Genomic DNA, 18,325 nt, shown 5'->3' with positions numbered 1-18,325 from the left:
CATTATCAGCCACATATATAATAGCACCAGTAACAGGAATTGGTGTTGCCGTTATAACCGGTGTTTCTGGTATTCTTAATATCATCGCAGAAAAAGATATATACGTGCACGGCTGATAAATTACACGAATATACAACGTTGCTATCAGTGGCAACGCAAGCACACACCAAATTATCATCGTTGATATCATCAAGTCTCAACGATGGAATAATATCACATCAAGAATTCGAAGAAATGATTAAGGTTTACTATGAAGCATCTGGAACCCACCCAGCAGCAGAGAGGGTGAACAGACCACTTAGGGGAATGGTCACCCTTGTGTTTTACCAAAAAAAATAGTGACCACTCATAGAGGTCAATTACCACGTCTACGATTATTGTTTGTCCCAAACAGAATTGTAGACGCCCCTCTCTGCTGCTATCAATATTGGGAATCATCATCTGAATCATGGGAATCTTCATCTGTTTCATCTTCATCTGAATCTTCGGAATTTGTTCTATGTTTCAAGTAATATTCAAGTTCTGATGGTGGTTTTTCTATTTTGGGATTTATGTTCTTTCTTTTTCTGTAATAGTTCATCAAACTTCGATATCGATCTCCACCGCAATTTTTGCAAATCTGATATAATCCTCTAACGCCGTTGTTACATCCAACACATCTTCGTGGACCAGCATGAGGATTTTTCTTTATAAGATAATTATGTTTCTTGCAATATTCTCCACGGCACCTTTTGTTGCATTTATCTGTTGTTCCTTGACGCAGCCACGCACAGTTGTTCATTATATTAATGATATCTGTTTAATTAAATTTAATTTTATCATCACCCCTCTCTGCTGCTCCCCCTGTTACCCAAATATTTTATCAATACCCACACGATATCTTGTTCTTGGATCATGTAAATTTATTGTTATAAATCCATGTGGGGTAGCTTGCGCTCGTGAGAAGAAATTTTTGAATTTAATTATATCCATGTCACCACCACACCAAGTTTGATGAATATTTCGCAACGTGTGTGTGTCTACGCCATTAAACACAACTAAAATGTTGCAGTTGTCTCTGATCACCTTCGGAATTTGTGTATATCGTTGAGTAACATAGATCACGTCTGTATTTTTATGTCTCCCTCGGGAAAATATTCTGGCTGGATTTGATTGTTTATCTAGCATCACAGCGTCGTATACAACTAAATTATTAATAAATCCATCTATGGAATCTACGGATGGTGCTTCATCAATATCGGTTATAAACTCTATAACATCATTATCTTCATCCAGTAATCGCGCGTTTTCATTGAAATCTTTAAGTACATCATAACATCGTTGATCATCAACGGATGGTGCTACTAAATACAACTTATCCCATTTCAACCATCTCATTATCAGATTAAGTAATAACTGCGTCTTACCCGATCCAGATGGTCCTATGATAATCATTCTGATGGAGTTCGGTAGCGCAGGATGATGCTTAACTGGCTTTCGTTGCCGAGTTGCTGAGAAATCAATTATATCCATATATATTATAACATGAATTTATATTGTTTACGCTGTAGAGTTAAAACTCCAACTACTGATTTAGCTACGGTTACAACAAAAAATAAAAAAATAGCGTACGGTGGAAAATGTTCTGTATGCGGTAGAAAGAAATTTTCATTTTTACCTAATAAGCGCGGTGGTGATATTGCTAATTTGATGTCAAAGTTTCCAGGTGCTCCATGGGCTAAATACAGCGGAGAAAAACATCTACCAGGATATAATTATTGCGGTCCTGGTACTCGACTCGATATCAGGCTCGATAATCAAGATCAACCAAAACCAGGCGAGGAACCAATAAATGCTATTGATCGAGCTTGTCATGCTCATGATGTAGCTTATAAAAGTCAAAATCTACAAGATAGGCATATTGCAGATGTAAAATTAATTCATTCATTAAATTCTATAAAAAATAAAAATATTAGAGAATCATTAGCTAATTGGTTAGTAAGATCCTCGATGAAAGGTAAATTAGCGATTGGGGCTGGTAATTAATAATGGAATCAATTTATTATTCGCCGAGAGGATACTGGAGAGGCAAGGCAGCAAGTGGTAAACTTGCTGATGCAGCATCGGTTAAACATTCTACTGCTAGCGCGTGGTTGTCCAGGCAGGCAATATGGCAAATTTATCTACCACGTCCTAAACAAATTCAGTACGCGTATTTCGATGTCAGTGTTCCTAATGAAGTTCATCAAGCTGATATTCTGTTTTTACCGCATGATACTGTGCGTGGAAAAACTTACAAGTACGCGCTAACCGTAGTTGATGTTGCAAGTAGATATAAAGAAGCAGAGCCGCTATCAGCGAAAACATCATCTGAAGTAGCCGATGCGTTTGAACGAATTTATCAACGAGGTGGTGGACCACAAGGTGGTCTACGATGGCCGCAGCTACTACAGGTTGATCCTGGCAAGGAATTTCTTGGTCCAGTATCATCGCTGATGAAACAACATAATACCAAAATACGACGAGGTCATACTGCAATTCACCGTGATCAAGCAATTGTTGAGCGATTTAATCGAACACTTGCTGAACGGTTATTTGGATATCAATACGCGAGGGAATTTATTCAGGATAAAAGATCTCGCGAATGGGTTTCAAGATTACCAGGCGTGATAGCTGCATTAAATAATGAGATTACACGAACAACCAACATGAAACCCATTAGCGCGGTCACAAAAAAAAATATACCAACACAACGAAAAGATGCTGGAAAACAAAAAATATTAGGTGATGTTACAGTCAGATATTTATATGAGCCTGGTGAACTTGAAGGTGGTGAAGCGAGAGCAACTGATCCTATTTGGAGTGTTACCACACACAAAATATCTACCGTGACAAGATCCACTGGAAGAAATGTAGGCGTTTCTAGACCTGCAATCTACAGATTAGATTCGGCCGCTCCTCAACGTGGATTTACACGTGAACAACTACAAATAATTCCCGCGGATACACAACTACCGCCGCGATCACTTCGGTGATTTCGATCACTTAACTAGCACTAGTGCCAGCGCCTCTACGTCGATTACACTCAAGACAGGTTAACATGGTATTTTCTCGTGTATGACCGCGACTATTATCTTTTCTATCTACGGTAAATTGTCTTGAATCATTACTCGAATACCGCCATAACATTATACAATTACAACTTGCGCAATGATTGTTCTGCTGTTGTTTTAACTCAATAATAAATTCAACATCAAGATCAAAGTCACGTTTATTTTTTTGTCAGATTGTTTGTATCCGATTAACTTTTTTCTTATTATATCATCATCGATGATGTTAAATTTATCAACGATTTCAGGAATTATGATTCTACGTAATTGAGATATATTTCTGACCCTCGATACCGCTAAATAAACTAAATTTGACCACTCGATGCGATCGTCTACAATCCAGACTCGTGTATCAGAAATAGTTAATCCCTGAGACGAGTGGATTGTCATAGCGTATCCCAACACCCATGGAGATTTGTCAGCGCGTAATGCATCTTCAACCACACTGATATCAACGGCGACAATATCATTTAATACGATATTCTGTTTCCTTGACTCTGTCAAGGGTCCTGGAATATCAACATTAATATTCTGTTTTCGTGTATCTGATGGTCTATAACATAACGGAACGGGTAGTTCTGAATATTGTTCTTTATGCAGCTGAAATAACTGTTGTTGTAAAGCGTCTCTGATTATTTTTCTACTTGCTACGATCAAATCGGTGGGTCTCCATGAGTTCAAAAAATCACTCATTGATGTCTCTGAGATCACTCCACGTATTATTTCACACTGAATTTTGTTTGATTGTAATCTGATTAATTTTTTAAACTCCTTCAAATTTGCATCAAGAGCTCTATGATCATCATCTATTTCCTCGTAATAATCAACGAAATTTTTTAACCAATCATGTGGAGATGGTCCAACAAAAGGCGGCGGTTGACCATGATCGCCACACATTATTATAGCGGTATTTTTCGTCAACAACCAATCAAGAAACATTTTTAATGTATCCAATGACACCGTGCATATCTCATCCCAAATAATTATTTTAGGTATATATTTTTCTCCCATTCGCTCAGGAGTCCATGTATCTCCGCGCCATCGGAAGAAACTATGATACGTACACGATTGTACTTGCCGCTGTTTCATCTCACGTGCAAGTCTATGTGTGGGTGTCAGCACGATTATATCTGAATTTCTAAAAACATTAATCGTTCGAGTTGTTTTGCCGCATCCACCAGGTCCATTGAGATATACTGTCTTATATCTGGTTATTGGATCACTCAACGATGGTGCCTTCGACATTTCTGATATTTTATTACCCTCACGATAAAAATCTCTCACTGGAACATCTGCTGATTCTACATAATTGTGTAATAGTTCCTTTTTTATTCTCCACGAACCCCATCGTTCATCATTACTTGTAAATTTCTTAACAGGTTCTAAATATTTACTTGAAATATAAAACGAGTCCGTTGCGACTCTGACTGCGGTCTCAGGAAATCTATTAATCATCGATAATAAATTTATAGAAACATAAGCCAACATGGAAGATCTTAGATGAGTATATTGCGGGGATACGTCATTTATGTAACTAACGATCGTACCTAATTTTGTTCCGTCGGATAAATAACAAATGTATTTTTCGCCGTTGTATCAGCGATTATAAAATCGTACTCGGCATCATCTAAAATTAATCGTGCGTGATGTCTTTTATAATCATATGCACCACCTTGAGTAAATTTACCTATAATTTTTCTACCGAGATCTTTTGCGGTTTTGAGTTTATTAGGAATATCATCCTTAAACTCGCTAATAACTTCAGAATCTGACATGGGCAACCAAACTTTGGTCTGTGCATGATATGATATAATTGCCTCACTGACCACCAACGATGTCAGTATCGCACAATCTAGCATATATCGCAACAAAACTATAGGTGCCCAACGTTTTTCACAAAAATGTCTGCCAAACCAAACATAACAAATCTTGTGAAGATTTTCGTTAAACTCGAATGATTCAATACAGGCGAATCCAGTCAGATCAAAATCAGGTAATGGTCCATTAATTGCCACTCGCGTCATCTCCTTTGTAGGGTGACCAAATCTTTCAAAGTACACAGAACAATCTCCGTATCCCAGAAAACTTCCTGGATAACATGCAACCATATCAACCGAAATAACATCATTGTAATTGTATTTGGTATTCCATAATCCGCCATGTCCATATTCGACGCAACTTGCGCGTACGTCCTCGAGTAAATCAAATCGTGTTGGTTTCCATGAATTTCGTTCTCTGGCGAAATGAGCCGCAACAGATGGAACGGTAAAACAATTAGTTAGTAATTTGTCAGTATTTTCCGCGTGCTTGCACTGTAAAAACATCGCAAGATTTTTCATCTCGTCATGGAGGGATTCTGTGCGATATATTTCACCGTTCGGTTTGACAAACTGATCAAATTCACCCTCCTCATTACTTTTAAATAACCATACCGATACAGGATCGGTTTTACCTATTTCGTTGATAAAATCAAACATACTATCTGTGGGGTAAAATCTAACAGTTCGATCACGTGGAAATATTGTTACTGCGTTAGTCCATGCGTGCGCGTTATGATCGATAATATTTATTGGAGCTCCTTTCGATTTATATTTCGACTGGTACAGTACTTCTCCCGTTATTGTCGCCACAGTTATTGGAAATTTTAATATTTTTCCTAACTCAGCAACATCTTTTATTGTAGCACCGGTATCCTTAACTGAATTAGCCCACGAGTTTATTTTTTCACGCCTTAAATCAGTTAATCCATTTCCACGCATCGCGTTTGTAAAGTGTTCTATTACTCGTTCAGCTACACAATTTAACCTTGAAAATTTCATCGGCGCTAGTTTATCAACGTTGGGTTTTTTATTTATCTCATAGATTCCATAAATAACTGCTGTTACAGGATATGCTCGTTCATAATACGGTTTGTCAATACCTGTCAGTAGACCCGGTCTGGAATTTTTACTTAATATGATAGTTTTATTATTACCAAGGACAGGATCATATTTGTCACGGATAATCCAACTACCTGTTTCTGTTAATACAATAAATTTTACTCTGAAGAAATATTTTTGATTGCCCTCGTATTCAGCGATGTAGTTAATGATAGTTGCCGCTCGCTTGTCATTCATTGTAGCGTCCGTGACAAAGTCAGCTTTCTTGACTCCGTCAAGGCGTATAATCTTGAACGTTGACCATGTATGAGATGCACCATCCGTGTAAAATTCTTTCTTGGCGTCGTGAATTTTCGAGATCAAACTTTTATTTTTCGGATCAACCAGATCTCGCACTGGCAAGTCAGAAGATAATCTGTCAAGGTTGAATTTATGCTTAACAGGCCTAGTTTGGGATAATCTCTCAAACTCGTTCATATAATTAAAACAAATATTTAAATAAAGAAAATTATATATACAATGTCCCAATGCAGATGGTTGATGATCGGCTCAGTAAATCGATGCAACAAATCCTGTAGAAAGGAATTTTGTTGGATGCACTCACAAAACATACGACGAGGAAGTCTAGGACCAATACCATGTCTACGGTGTGGTATTGGAGTGCGAGGAAAGACAGAATTATGTGGGAAGTGCGGCGGGAAACGGTTCAGAGAGCTTAAAAGATATTATGACAAAAAAAATAATAGCGGTGAAAACGCTATAAAATCCGTGAGGGATTATATATCAAGATTTCAGACAAACAATGATTTAAACATATAATATTATTATAATGGAGCAAAATATATTTGTCCCACATCCTGTCATAACAAACTATGAATCAAATATTAATGGTATCATCAGACACTGCAAGTTGAAGAAACAAGTTGGTTATATTACTAATGCTGGTTATCTAATGTTCACATGCGGGGGGGGGGGAAAGAAACATTATCTATGTCATAGATTTACGTACGAGTGTCACAAGGGTTTGATCAAAGACGGTCTTGTTATTGATCATATTGATGGAAATCCTCAAAACAATAATTTATCCAACCTTCGTATTGTCACGCAAGGCGTGAACTCTGCATGTGGTAATACAGGAAGATGTAAGACAATCGGAAAGAGGGCGGTAATTTCCTCAAACATAGAAACCGGTAAAATAATTATGTTTCGTTCAATATCTTCTGCTGCGAAATATTTTGATATTCACCCGCAATCAGTACAAAGAGTGGCAGAAAATATATATAAAACAGCTTTATCGAAAAAATATAAACAGAAAATTATCTTTAAGTATCAATAACTATCATCACCACATTATTAACTATCATCACCACATTATTAACTATCATCACCACATTATTAACTATCATCACCACACTGAATTAATTTTTTTAATTTATGTCACAGTAGGTCCTCCATACACTACTGAATTTTTGATTATATAAGGGGAGATTACTTTGTAATATATAGTTTTCTTCGTAGATGGTTGGTTTTTTATGATCGTAATTAGTCAGTTTAACTAATTACATCGTAACTAATTACATCGTAACTAATTACTCGTAGAAGTATTATTTATGTTTTTTTAAATATTTTCCCATCATACAACACATGATAATGTTATTGATCCGTAGGAAGCTGTGTGTGAAACAGAAACCGTTGCTCATTGTAATCGACCTGCAGTTGTGTGTTCACTGAACTTACATTCTGGAAAGTTCTTTGACTGGTGCATTAATGCCACTGTTATTATTGATTTTCAGTCTGCTTAGGAAACCCGCTACAAATACAGAAACTATTATTCAGAAACTGTTATAAATACAGAAACTATTATTCAGAAACTGTTATAAATACAGAAACTGTTATTATTCAGAAACTGTTATAAATACAGAAACTGTTATTATTCAGAAACCGCTACAAATACAGAAACTGTTAAATACAGAAACTGTTATTATTCAGAAACCGCTGTTTAGTGTAAATATTGGTTCCTTAGCTATATAGCTAGCTATATATAGCTAGCTATATATTAACTTCCGAAACATATGTTCGTAACAATGTTTGATAGCTCGATCAGTATGGTATTGGACTGTGACGCTCGCGGTCCAGGATCGAATCCCCATGGCTGACAATTTGTCGGTGTGCGCATAATTGCGATTTTTATAATAGTGGGGGGAACCGCAAGAACCCACCCCGCTCAGCAAATTCCCAACCACAATATTGACTTGTGGTTGATACCTATTTTTCGTATCACCCACTGGATTAATTATTATGGGTGGGTTTTTGCTGAGCGTACCTTAATTAAGTTATATGTTTGTGCTGTCCCAGAAACATCCCGACGAACTCGAAGGGGTTCTGGGATATTTTTTTTTTATTTTAAAGATTTATATATTATATAATGAACCATGAAAATATCAATGATGTAATTGTCGCTATTAAAAAATTAAAAAAAGATGGAATTAATATATCTGATGAACTTAATCCTGAAAAAATAGTTTCTGACTTTGAGATTTTACAAGAACGTAAAACCATGGGGACACACACACTATCATCTGAATACAGGCTCATGAAACGGATTCAATCGGCAATGTTTCAGTCGCTAGCTACCGTAGAAGATGATCATGTGAAGGAGTTCGTTCCTCTTTCTACCGCCGTAGAAAGAATTAAGTCGTTATTATCCCACGAGTATGAGGCAAAGAAAACGATTAGTACCCGTATAAGACTATTAAGAAAAATAATGTTAGATCGTGAAACGATCCAAGGTAACTTCGTTACTGGTGAAACGATCCAAAGTAGTAATTTTGAAGATGACTGAGATCTTTGATCAGAAATATTATTTCTGAATTTGATGGGTTAGTAATTTGTTTTTTTTTACTGAAATTTAACAAATTTGTACAAATTTCTTAATTTTGACTACCATTTACCCCATCAAAAGCATAAAATTGTACAAATTTCTTAATTTGAATACCATTTACCCCATCAAAAACATAAAATTGTACAAATTTCTTAATTTTGACTACCATTTACCCCATCAAAAACATAAAATTGTACAAATTTCTTAATTTTGCAAATTATTTATTTCTGAATTAATTTATTTATTTACTGAGGATTTATTTTTTTTTACTAAAATCAAGAAAAATGCACAAATTACTTGATTCTGACGGGGTAGTTGGTAGTCAAAATCAAAGAAAAATGCACGAATTACTTGATTTCTGACGGGGTAGTTGGTAGTCAAAATCAGGAAAATTGAGCAATTTCGTTGTATTTTAGTAAAAAAAAAAATAAAAATCTCAGTAAAAATAATATTATTAATAAATAAAATTAATTTATAATAAATAAAATTTGTTAGGAACAATTTGACAAGGTTAGAACTTTCTTGATTTTGACGGGGTAGCTGGTAGTCAAAATCAAGTAGTTCGTGCATTTTTATGTTTCTGAGGGGGTAGTTGGTAGTCAAAATCAAGTAGTTCGTGCATTTTTATGTTTCTGACGGGGTAGTTGGTAGTCAAAATCAAGTAATTTGTACAATTTCAGTAAAAATCAGGAAAATTAATAAATATTATTTTTTTTATTTTTTTAAGTTGATCGAATTTGAGTCTGATCTCTGTTACAAATGTTCTTCTAACTGTTAAGAAATCCTCGCGTGTAAAAACCCTCCATTACATGAAGATCTACGATAAAGTCTTACGACAGAAATCCTTACGACGGAAGTCCTTACGACGGAAGTCTTACGACTTTACATACAGATTTATTACAAGCTCTTCTTCACGTATGTCAATCAAGCGATTAAGGTGGTCTGTGAGTTTAAAACTGATTCGTGTTAACATATTATTGTGACACCGCAAATACACGGGATTAGTTGGTTCTTGCACGATTAAACTTCCAGGGGGAACTTGTGGTGTGAACGTGTACAGGATGTATCCTTGTTGAGCTTGATTTGATCTTCCGAGATCTATTTGATAGCTGCCATCGATTACGTCACAAACCAGATTGACCGCGACCGTCGGTGTTATATTAACGATCCCCGGGGATACGTGCCTTCCGCCGCCATGTGGATCATTATCATATCTAAGAACGGTTGGAGGTGGTGCTAGTTTTTTCCACGCATCGAGTATTTTAGGGAAGTTTTCGTTGATAATTCTGTCTATTTCATCCTTTTTATATTTTGGTAATATAAATATGAGATTATCCCCCCCTGCATACTCTTTTTCTGATATTGTATAATGATCAAGAAATGGTCTTCTAGGACGGGGGAAGGAAAGACCATGTCTATATGCTGCTTCAGAAAAAACATTATTAATATAATTAAGATCTGATCCTACTTGATTTAGATGCTGTATTGACTCAATAATTTGTTGTTTTATATCCTCAGAATAATGTTGCGATAACGATGAAAACAGATTTTGTATTTTGTCGATTGATTGCTGGATCTCAAAATTAATGGGATTAGTATACAGTCTAAAAACATTCGCGTAGATTATATCATCACTGAAATTATAAACCCGATACGCGTCACCGGCTCTATTCCATGGAAATTTACCTCTATATTCAGGAGTTGTTATAAATTTTGCTTCATCTGTGATAAAATCATTTAATTTTGGTTCTGGTGGTCCTTCATGCACCGGGGGAATTTCAGGCCATCCTAGCACGGATCTGATTGAAGATTTATAAATATCAACGGCATAATCAGGCGAGTTTATTTCAATCGTCGAGGACAACGTCGGCTCATGAACATTAATTGATATTTTTGATTCTTTTCCTGTTATTGATTTTATTCTACGCGCAAATTCCTCACTGATTTGTTCGATCTCATAACTGCCGGTTGGTATTCCAACAACAACCCAATCAGGTGTTCCATCTGGTTTGTTCTTGTTAGCAAATACAAGCAAATTATTTGCTGGTGTATCATGAAATGATTTTGATCTGATATTTGGCCAGCTGTAATATACTCGTAATTGCGCTAGTGCTATTTCTTTTACTGGAATTGCAGTAGGAAAATTAACACTAAATTCAGGATTAATTGAACTTACCGAGATCATCGTTATCTTTGGCGGAGTTGTGTTGGTCACGATCTGCTAGAGTAATTCTGTCATTATTGATACTTGTATCTTTAATACCTTCGTCGTATATTTTGGTCATCATTGAAAATTCGAAATCAGATATAATTCCATCACTGAGACTCGCTGATAACAACGAGGATAATTTCGAGTATGCTACCGTCGCTGTATGTAATTTTATTTTGTAATCGGATAATTTTTCGTTCGTACAAGTACATATTTTTTTTGTGATGATACCAAGCACGCCTGCAATAGTTGTTGCTGCTGAAATACAGATAGTTACAGCTACTGGTGCCATCGTTGTCAACGCTGATAATATTACACCGGTTCCAGCAACAACAGCGGATACTGAATAAACAATCACATCAACGATAACCAATCGTCGTCGATATTTTTTTACTTTTACTGTATATTGATCGACTTGATCTTTTAGCGCAGCCTGCCATTCACGCGCTTGATTGTATCTGTATTGTGCACCGTCCATATATATTTTTATACAGTAACCAATTGAGGTGTTTCAGCTACAAATTCCAAACACCACCAGAAGGATGTTGCGGTTAATTTCTTATCAGCTGCGTCCAGAATAAATATTTCTTCGGTTCCGCTATTTAATACAACAGATACAACCCCGGAAAACCTGTCGGTGGAATGACGCCATGGAAACGTTGTAAATATTTCAAATTTTGCAGCACTAAACACAGATAGCCTGTACACGCCAGTGACTGTTGCGGTATATTTGATATTATTATTTTGCTGCGACCATGTTGTAAATCCCGATGATACCGTGCATACGATGTTTGTGATATGCCCGGGAGTTATTGCAGCTGGAATTTTAATCAAATTTGTTTTGTTGACAATCTCAGGAATTCCCGCTACGATGTTTTGCTGTCTTTGTTTGATCGTGTCTAGGTCAGTTTTGATATCAACGAGTTTTATATCAGCGGCCAACGGATTACCAAAAAAATCTTCTGCGGTTTCATTAATTTTTCTAAAATTTCTGCGAAGATTTGTGAACGCGTTTACGTGAACATCATATTCGGCCCGTAGCGTGGATAGTTTTCCATCCACGTCGTCGACGTATAGTTTGTTTGCGACGTCGTTGTCAGATTTTGGAGCTGTTACAGCTACTATTTTGTTCCCGTTCATGCTAAGTTCACCTGTCATTGTGTCACCGGTGTTTCTCACGCGATTAGCAACACTTTTTGCAATTTCATCTCTGATGGTTTTAAGTGACATACTTGAATCTCTGATTCTACCACCGTCAGTAAACACGGGAATATTATCTGCAACTGCACCGAGTACTCGCCGGACTATATCATTCCATTTGATATTGCTGGTTTTTAGTTTACCATATCGATCCTGAAAAATAACAACTTCATCTGGATCAACTCCAGCCAGGTTCATAATATCAGCGAGGTCATCTTTAGTCGCATACTTTGACAGATCAACGTCGGATTTTATTTTCTTACTAGTAGAAGATCTTCCGTAAATGTCAACCATTATAATAAGATCCGTTGTTTAAAATGCTTTACGCGCAACAAATCGGTTGCTTGTATAATCGTGCACGACTTTATGTGGCGGCCTGGATGATTTTGATATAGCGTCGAGTACATTAATTACTTCACGGCCGCATATTGGCGGATCTGTCATTGTTTGTGTGGGTAGCGTTGAATACCAAACTTTGGAACCTCTAGTTGTTGCATGGAGTGGTGCGACATACTTGATAAATTCAACAGGTGGAGCTAACCCGTACGAATCAAAATAAACAATTCCACGCGGATCAATCGCGTATGATACCCAATGAGTACCAGGTCCAGAACGTTTGTCAAGATTAATAATACCTGTTTCTAGTTTGTTTGGTTGTTTCGGTAATTGATCTCGCATAAAAACACCTCTAAAGGCGGATATTTTTAATTTTTTTAGCGGCATTAAGTAAATCAAAATTTGATGCTGGAACGTCTAACGAAATGATCCTGGAAGCCTTAGGCCTCTCCTCCAACGAGATCCTGGCAATCTTAGACCGCGTCCCTTTTTTTTGTATCCTCGCCCTGTTGCTTTCTTTAGTGCCATTTCAGCGGCTGTTCCAACAGCACCTAACGCGGCCGCTTTTGCTACGGCTGGAGCAGCCGCAGCTATTAATGCCGGAATGGCCGCGAGTAGTGGAAATATACCACCCGTTTTAACCATGTCTTTGATGGCGCTCGGGGAGAGATGGAATTGAACTCCAGTTTTTGATTCTAGGGCTTTATTGAAATGTTTAATCTGATTATTTGTCAACGATAATTTGTTTGGACCACCACTAATATGATCTCGTTTTAGTTCCGCATTTGTTGGCGGTTTTTGATTGAAGCTTTTTTACCTGACCCGGGGTCAGAGCAACATTAACATGACTATACGACATTTTTATATAAAATATATTTTTCTAAATAACACGATTAAAGATTTTCCACCGGTGCATCAACAACTCTCATTCGACCACTACCACCTTCAAGTAACATGGCCTTGTCGCTAAGTATGACCGCGATCGCTCTGTAGGCGCCGGGAACAACTGGTGGACCGGGTATATCAGGAGGAGGGTTAGTAACATGAGCTCGAAAGTGTATATCAACAACAGATTGTTTGGATAAATCAAGATGTTCTAGTGAAAAATAATAAATCGGATATAGACCTGTAAAATCTAGTTGTGATATTTGCAAGCCGGTATCTATATTTTGATCACGTCCCATGAATGACATTAAACGATGATATGCGCGCGCTACATGATTTTGAACAAAATTTAGTTGTATATCCTCGGCTGGTTCTTGATGTCCATTTATCCGTAAGGAAACTTCATTAACTCCAAGGTTATCAAATATCATATGTGAACGTTGTTGATTATTCGTCCGAGCATTATCTTGTAGTGCAATAAAAATATGTCGTGGTGCAGAAACACCCTGTTGTGATGCTATATGCCATGTAAATAAACCATTAATATTGCTTTGAGCAGCATCTGTGGTTACTGTTAACCATGATAGCAATGATTTACCGCCTTGATCCATAAAAGATAGTAATTTTTGTTCCTCAGTAATAGATGGAGTCATTACTGGCATCCACAATGAAAGTTTTGATATATTTACTTTACCCTCGTCAACACCAGCACCTCGCCAGATTGCATCATTATCATCACCTTTTCTTACGAGCACAATTGTGTGTTTAGCTCCAAAGATGACTTTTCTAACATTTCTGCAGAATCCAAAGATGTGTGATAATGGAATTGCACACGAAAAATTTCTATTATCTCCTGACAGCGCTGCTTGGCGTGTTGCAAATCCTAAGTTGAAAGTCGCGCTATCACCTTTTACAATATCAAAAGCAGCAGCTGGTCTGGCTGCGTATTCAGGACCATCAGCAACCGGTTGTGGATCAGATGCAGTATCTCGTGGTGTTCGTATTTTAGCATACCTGATATGATCAGCATTGTCGGTGATATCCTTAGCAAACATGATTGTTGGACCAGCTGATCTTGTAAAGTCGTCAGAATATCTCGCCAGACCAATTATTGTTGTAGCAACGTCGACATCATTCTGAACTGATTCAATATTTTTTCCATCAATCATGTATGTGGCGCCACTAAATAATGCCATAATCCCGTTGTTGACAAAACCAACACGCAAATTAGCAGCATATGGCGTATTAGCTACAACATTCGTTACAAGTCTACCTTCTACTTCAATAAACGCCTCAGCGGGCAAGAAATATCTACTTGTATCATGAACCTGTAATTCGATTCTCCCCCGCTGATTTGGTAGTCTTGCGTCATAGGAATAAAATTGATAATCACGTACTGACTCGTACTTAAGGACAGGTGCCTCCATATCAAATGCTGGGTCTGATTCGCGCCTGAACATTTTTATTATAGTTACCATTTTTCCAAATGATGATCATCGTCGACGAAGACCGCTCCCTGCTATTAAATTTGCTGTTATATTTTTTTCTGCTTCTTCAGATATCGCCGCTAGTTTTTGATTTGCAGCCTGATTTATTATTTTACTTACGTCTGAGGGCATCACCTCAGTACTTGCCAGTTTCACCGGTGGTTGTTGTTTTCGTCGCAATAATCGTGCTAGTCTTTCTTTGATCGCCGAGAACGCCTTACCAGCAACATTGACAATTGCACCAGGAGCTTTATCACGAACAATATCAATAGCCTTCATCGATAATTGTTTTGCAACAGGTGCTACTTTTGGAGCTATCCTCGTGAATAATCCTCGAATGACATCACCAAGTCCATTTCCGTAAATAACACTATAGATTGGTAATCGTGAGTTTACCGCTCTAACCTGTGTGGGTTTACGATGATTATCATGCACAATCATCTTATTTTATTTACCATTTATCTAACAACTAGTCATCAACGAGCTCATCAATAAGTTCTCGGTAAACGCCAATATCCATGATACCACCTTGAAATAGTCGCCGACAAATATCAGCTGCTTCATTGGTTATTTCTGGTGAATTATTTCCGGCACGTTTTCCTCCTATGAGAACTTCTAACCGTGATACGTCATTGATGATATTATCAGGACATAAACCAGATCCTGTTTTAGGTTCATCTTGAGGTGTTTTAAATACTGGTGGTTGCATTACCGGAGTAAGTACTTCAGTGGTGGCCGGGGGTGAGTCACCTTCTCGAAATCCATGTGGTGAACCTGTCGGTGTAAATGTTACAACCGGTGCAGAAATTTTCTTCGAGGGGAGTAATTTAATTAGCTCTTTAGTCCTTTTAATTTCCGACTTCAACCTTTGCTGCGGCGAAGAAGATTGTTGTTGTTCTATTTGTTGCAGAGGTGGAGGAAGCTGATACTGGTAGGACTCTCCTTGTTCTGGTTGTTCCCGTCTCTCTCTATAAAGTCTTTTTACTTCTTCATTAAGTCTTTCGTATTCTAGACCTCTAGCTTGTTTTTTGTTGTAATATACGCGATATATCCATTTAATGAAATTATCATCATTTGTTTTTTCATAACGGGGTTTTAAAATACTAGATTTATTAGATATATTATCTAATATCATCTCAGGTAATCTCTCTCTTTCAATATTTCTAATTTCCTCAACAACTCCTTCGTTAAATTTTGCAATTAATTCTACGTTTTCTCCTGCTGGTTTGGATTTAGATGCAAGTTTTTTTCTCACATCGGCGACTTCAGTACGAAGTTCTCCAATACCTTCAAGTATTTCCTCACCAACAGGTGGAGGTTGAGCTGCGGCTATGCCAGTTGGAAGGTCTCGTAAAATCTTTTTTGTTTGTTTGGTTCTTCTTGCTATTTTTTCAGCCTGCGCCGCAGTTTGTTTTGATACCGGAAGAAGATCTTCTTTGATGACAGTTGTAACTTGTTCAGTAGCTGCAGTGACGGGTTTAAATAGTTTTTTAGTGTCTTCTTCAAACTCAACTTTTGCTTCTTGCTGCGCTTGCAGATTTTTTCTAAATGAGTCTCTGACAGGAAGAAATTTTTTAATTGTTTCTAATCGTTCTCGAGCTGTTCTTGCAGTATGAGATTCTGGATGTACCATTTTATTATAACATAATAATTTAATTAATATCAGCAGAAGAGGAATACAGAAGTTTGATGATATATTATAAACACAGAAAGAACATAAATCCCAAAATAGAAAAACCACCATCAGAACTTGAATATTACTTGAAACATAGAACAAATTCCGAAGATTCAGATGAAGATGAAACAGATGAAGATTCCCATGATTCAGATGATGATTCCCAATATTGATAGCAGCAGAGAGGGGCGTCTACAATTCTGTTTGGGACAAACAATAATCGTAGACGTGGTAATTGACCTCTATGAGTGGTCACTATTTTTTTTGGTAAAACACAAGGGTGACCATTCCCCTAAGTGGTCTGTTCACCCTCTCTGCTGCTCACCCTCTTGACTCTGTCAAGATAGAATCGCCGCTGACTCCGACAAAGACAGGTATTTAAAATCAGGAAGTAAATAATAATGACAAAAGAATTGCTAGAACAAATCGTCGCTAATTCAACACCACTAACAACCACGATTATATCAGCAAGGTCAACCAAGCCTGAGTTTGACGTTAGCTTAGCAGCGGCAATTCCAGCTAAGGTAATAACACTAGCACAAATGCGAGTATATTATAGCTGGCCAAATATTAGATCAAAGTCATTCGGTGGGTTGCAAGCAAATAATTCATTGGTATTTGCGTACAAGATTTTGATCACAGACAAGAAAGCATATTGGAAAAGAAGGGGCCCAGATTATCGTATAGGTTCTCTGCTGTGGATATCAATATAAGCTAACCTTGACAGTGGTAATTTCACTAGTTTTAGAGTTGAAATTACTCCAGACGGCAAAGCTCTCCCCCGTGAAATGCTTTGGAAATAACCCACCAGCGGGGGGTCACATGCCGAAAATGAAACCAACAGATTATTCGATTCAATTAATCACAAGCACAAACAAATGAGCGACAAACGAAGCCAAATATTAGTGCAATATATAAACGAGTATTCCCCAGCAGCGCACGCGGACATTATAAGGAAGGTAATCATCAAGCAAATATAGTACCTGAACCAAGCTGCAGCGGACTTCGAGACTGCTCATCGAAGTATTTTGCAGGCGGTGATTGAAGCCATAGATGAATATGAATTATAATGGCATTATATAATTATATAAACAATTATTCCTGGGAAAATTACCGGGGCAGAATTACCAACATTTAAATTTTCATGATTTAACGTGGACGAGCTAAAGAAAACGTTAATAATATTATCGATGAATACAGGTACCAAGTAGGTCTTGAAAGATCAAGGCACAGCAAGGATATATTCTATACAAATTTACCCCCGAATTCCCGCTGAAATTTTAATTGTGTCAATACCTGTTAATCCGGTTTATCTGCGATGTCATAATCCGCTATTATGACGAATACATTTCAGACTTACTGACCAGAACGTGTATTTGCTTGATTTACGAGATGAATCACTTATAGGTTTGTATGAGATCGTGACCTGACCGATTTTTTGTGAAATCTCCTAAAACTATAATAAATATTAGAATCTGAATCTGAATGAACTACACAATCAGAATTAAAATAATAATAAATATTATAGTCAGAATAAAAAAATAAAAACAAATATTATAATCAATGTAAAAAATATGATCAGAATAAAAACAAAAATGAAAATATTATAAACAGAATCAGAATAAAATAAAAACAAATATTATAATCAATGCAAAGAATATAATCAGAATAAAAACAAAGATGA

Source organism: Sinohyriopsis cumingii, chromosome 4, assembly GCF_028554795.1.
Source record: "Sinohyriopsis cumingii isolate HCF-2022 chromosome 4, ASM2855479v2, whole genome shotgun sequence".
NCBI classification, from domain to species: domain Eukaryota; kingdom Metazoa; phylum Mollusca; class Bivalvia; order Unionida; family Unionidae; genus Sinohyriopsis; species Sinohyriopsis cumingii.
Note: the sequence above shows the minus strand (reverse complement) of the source record.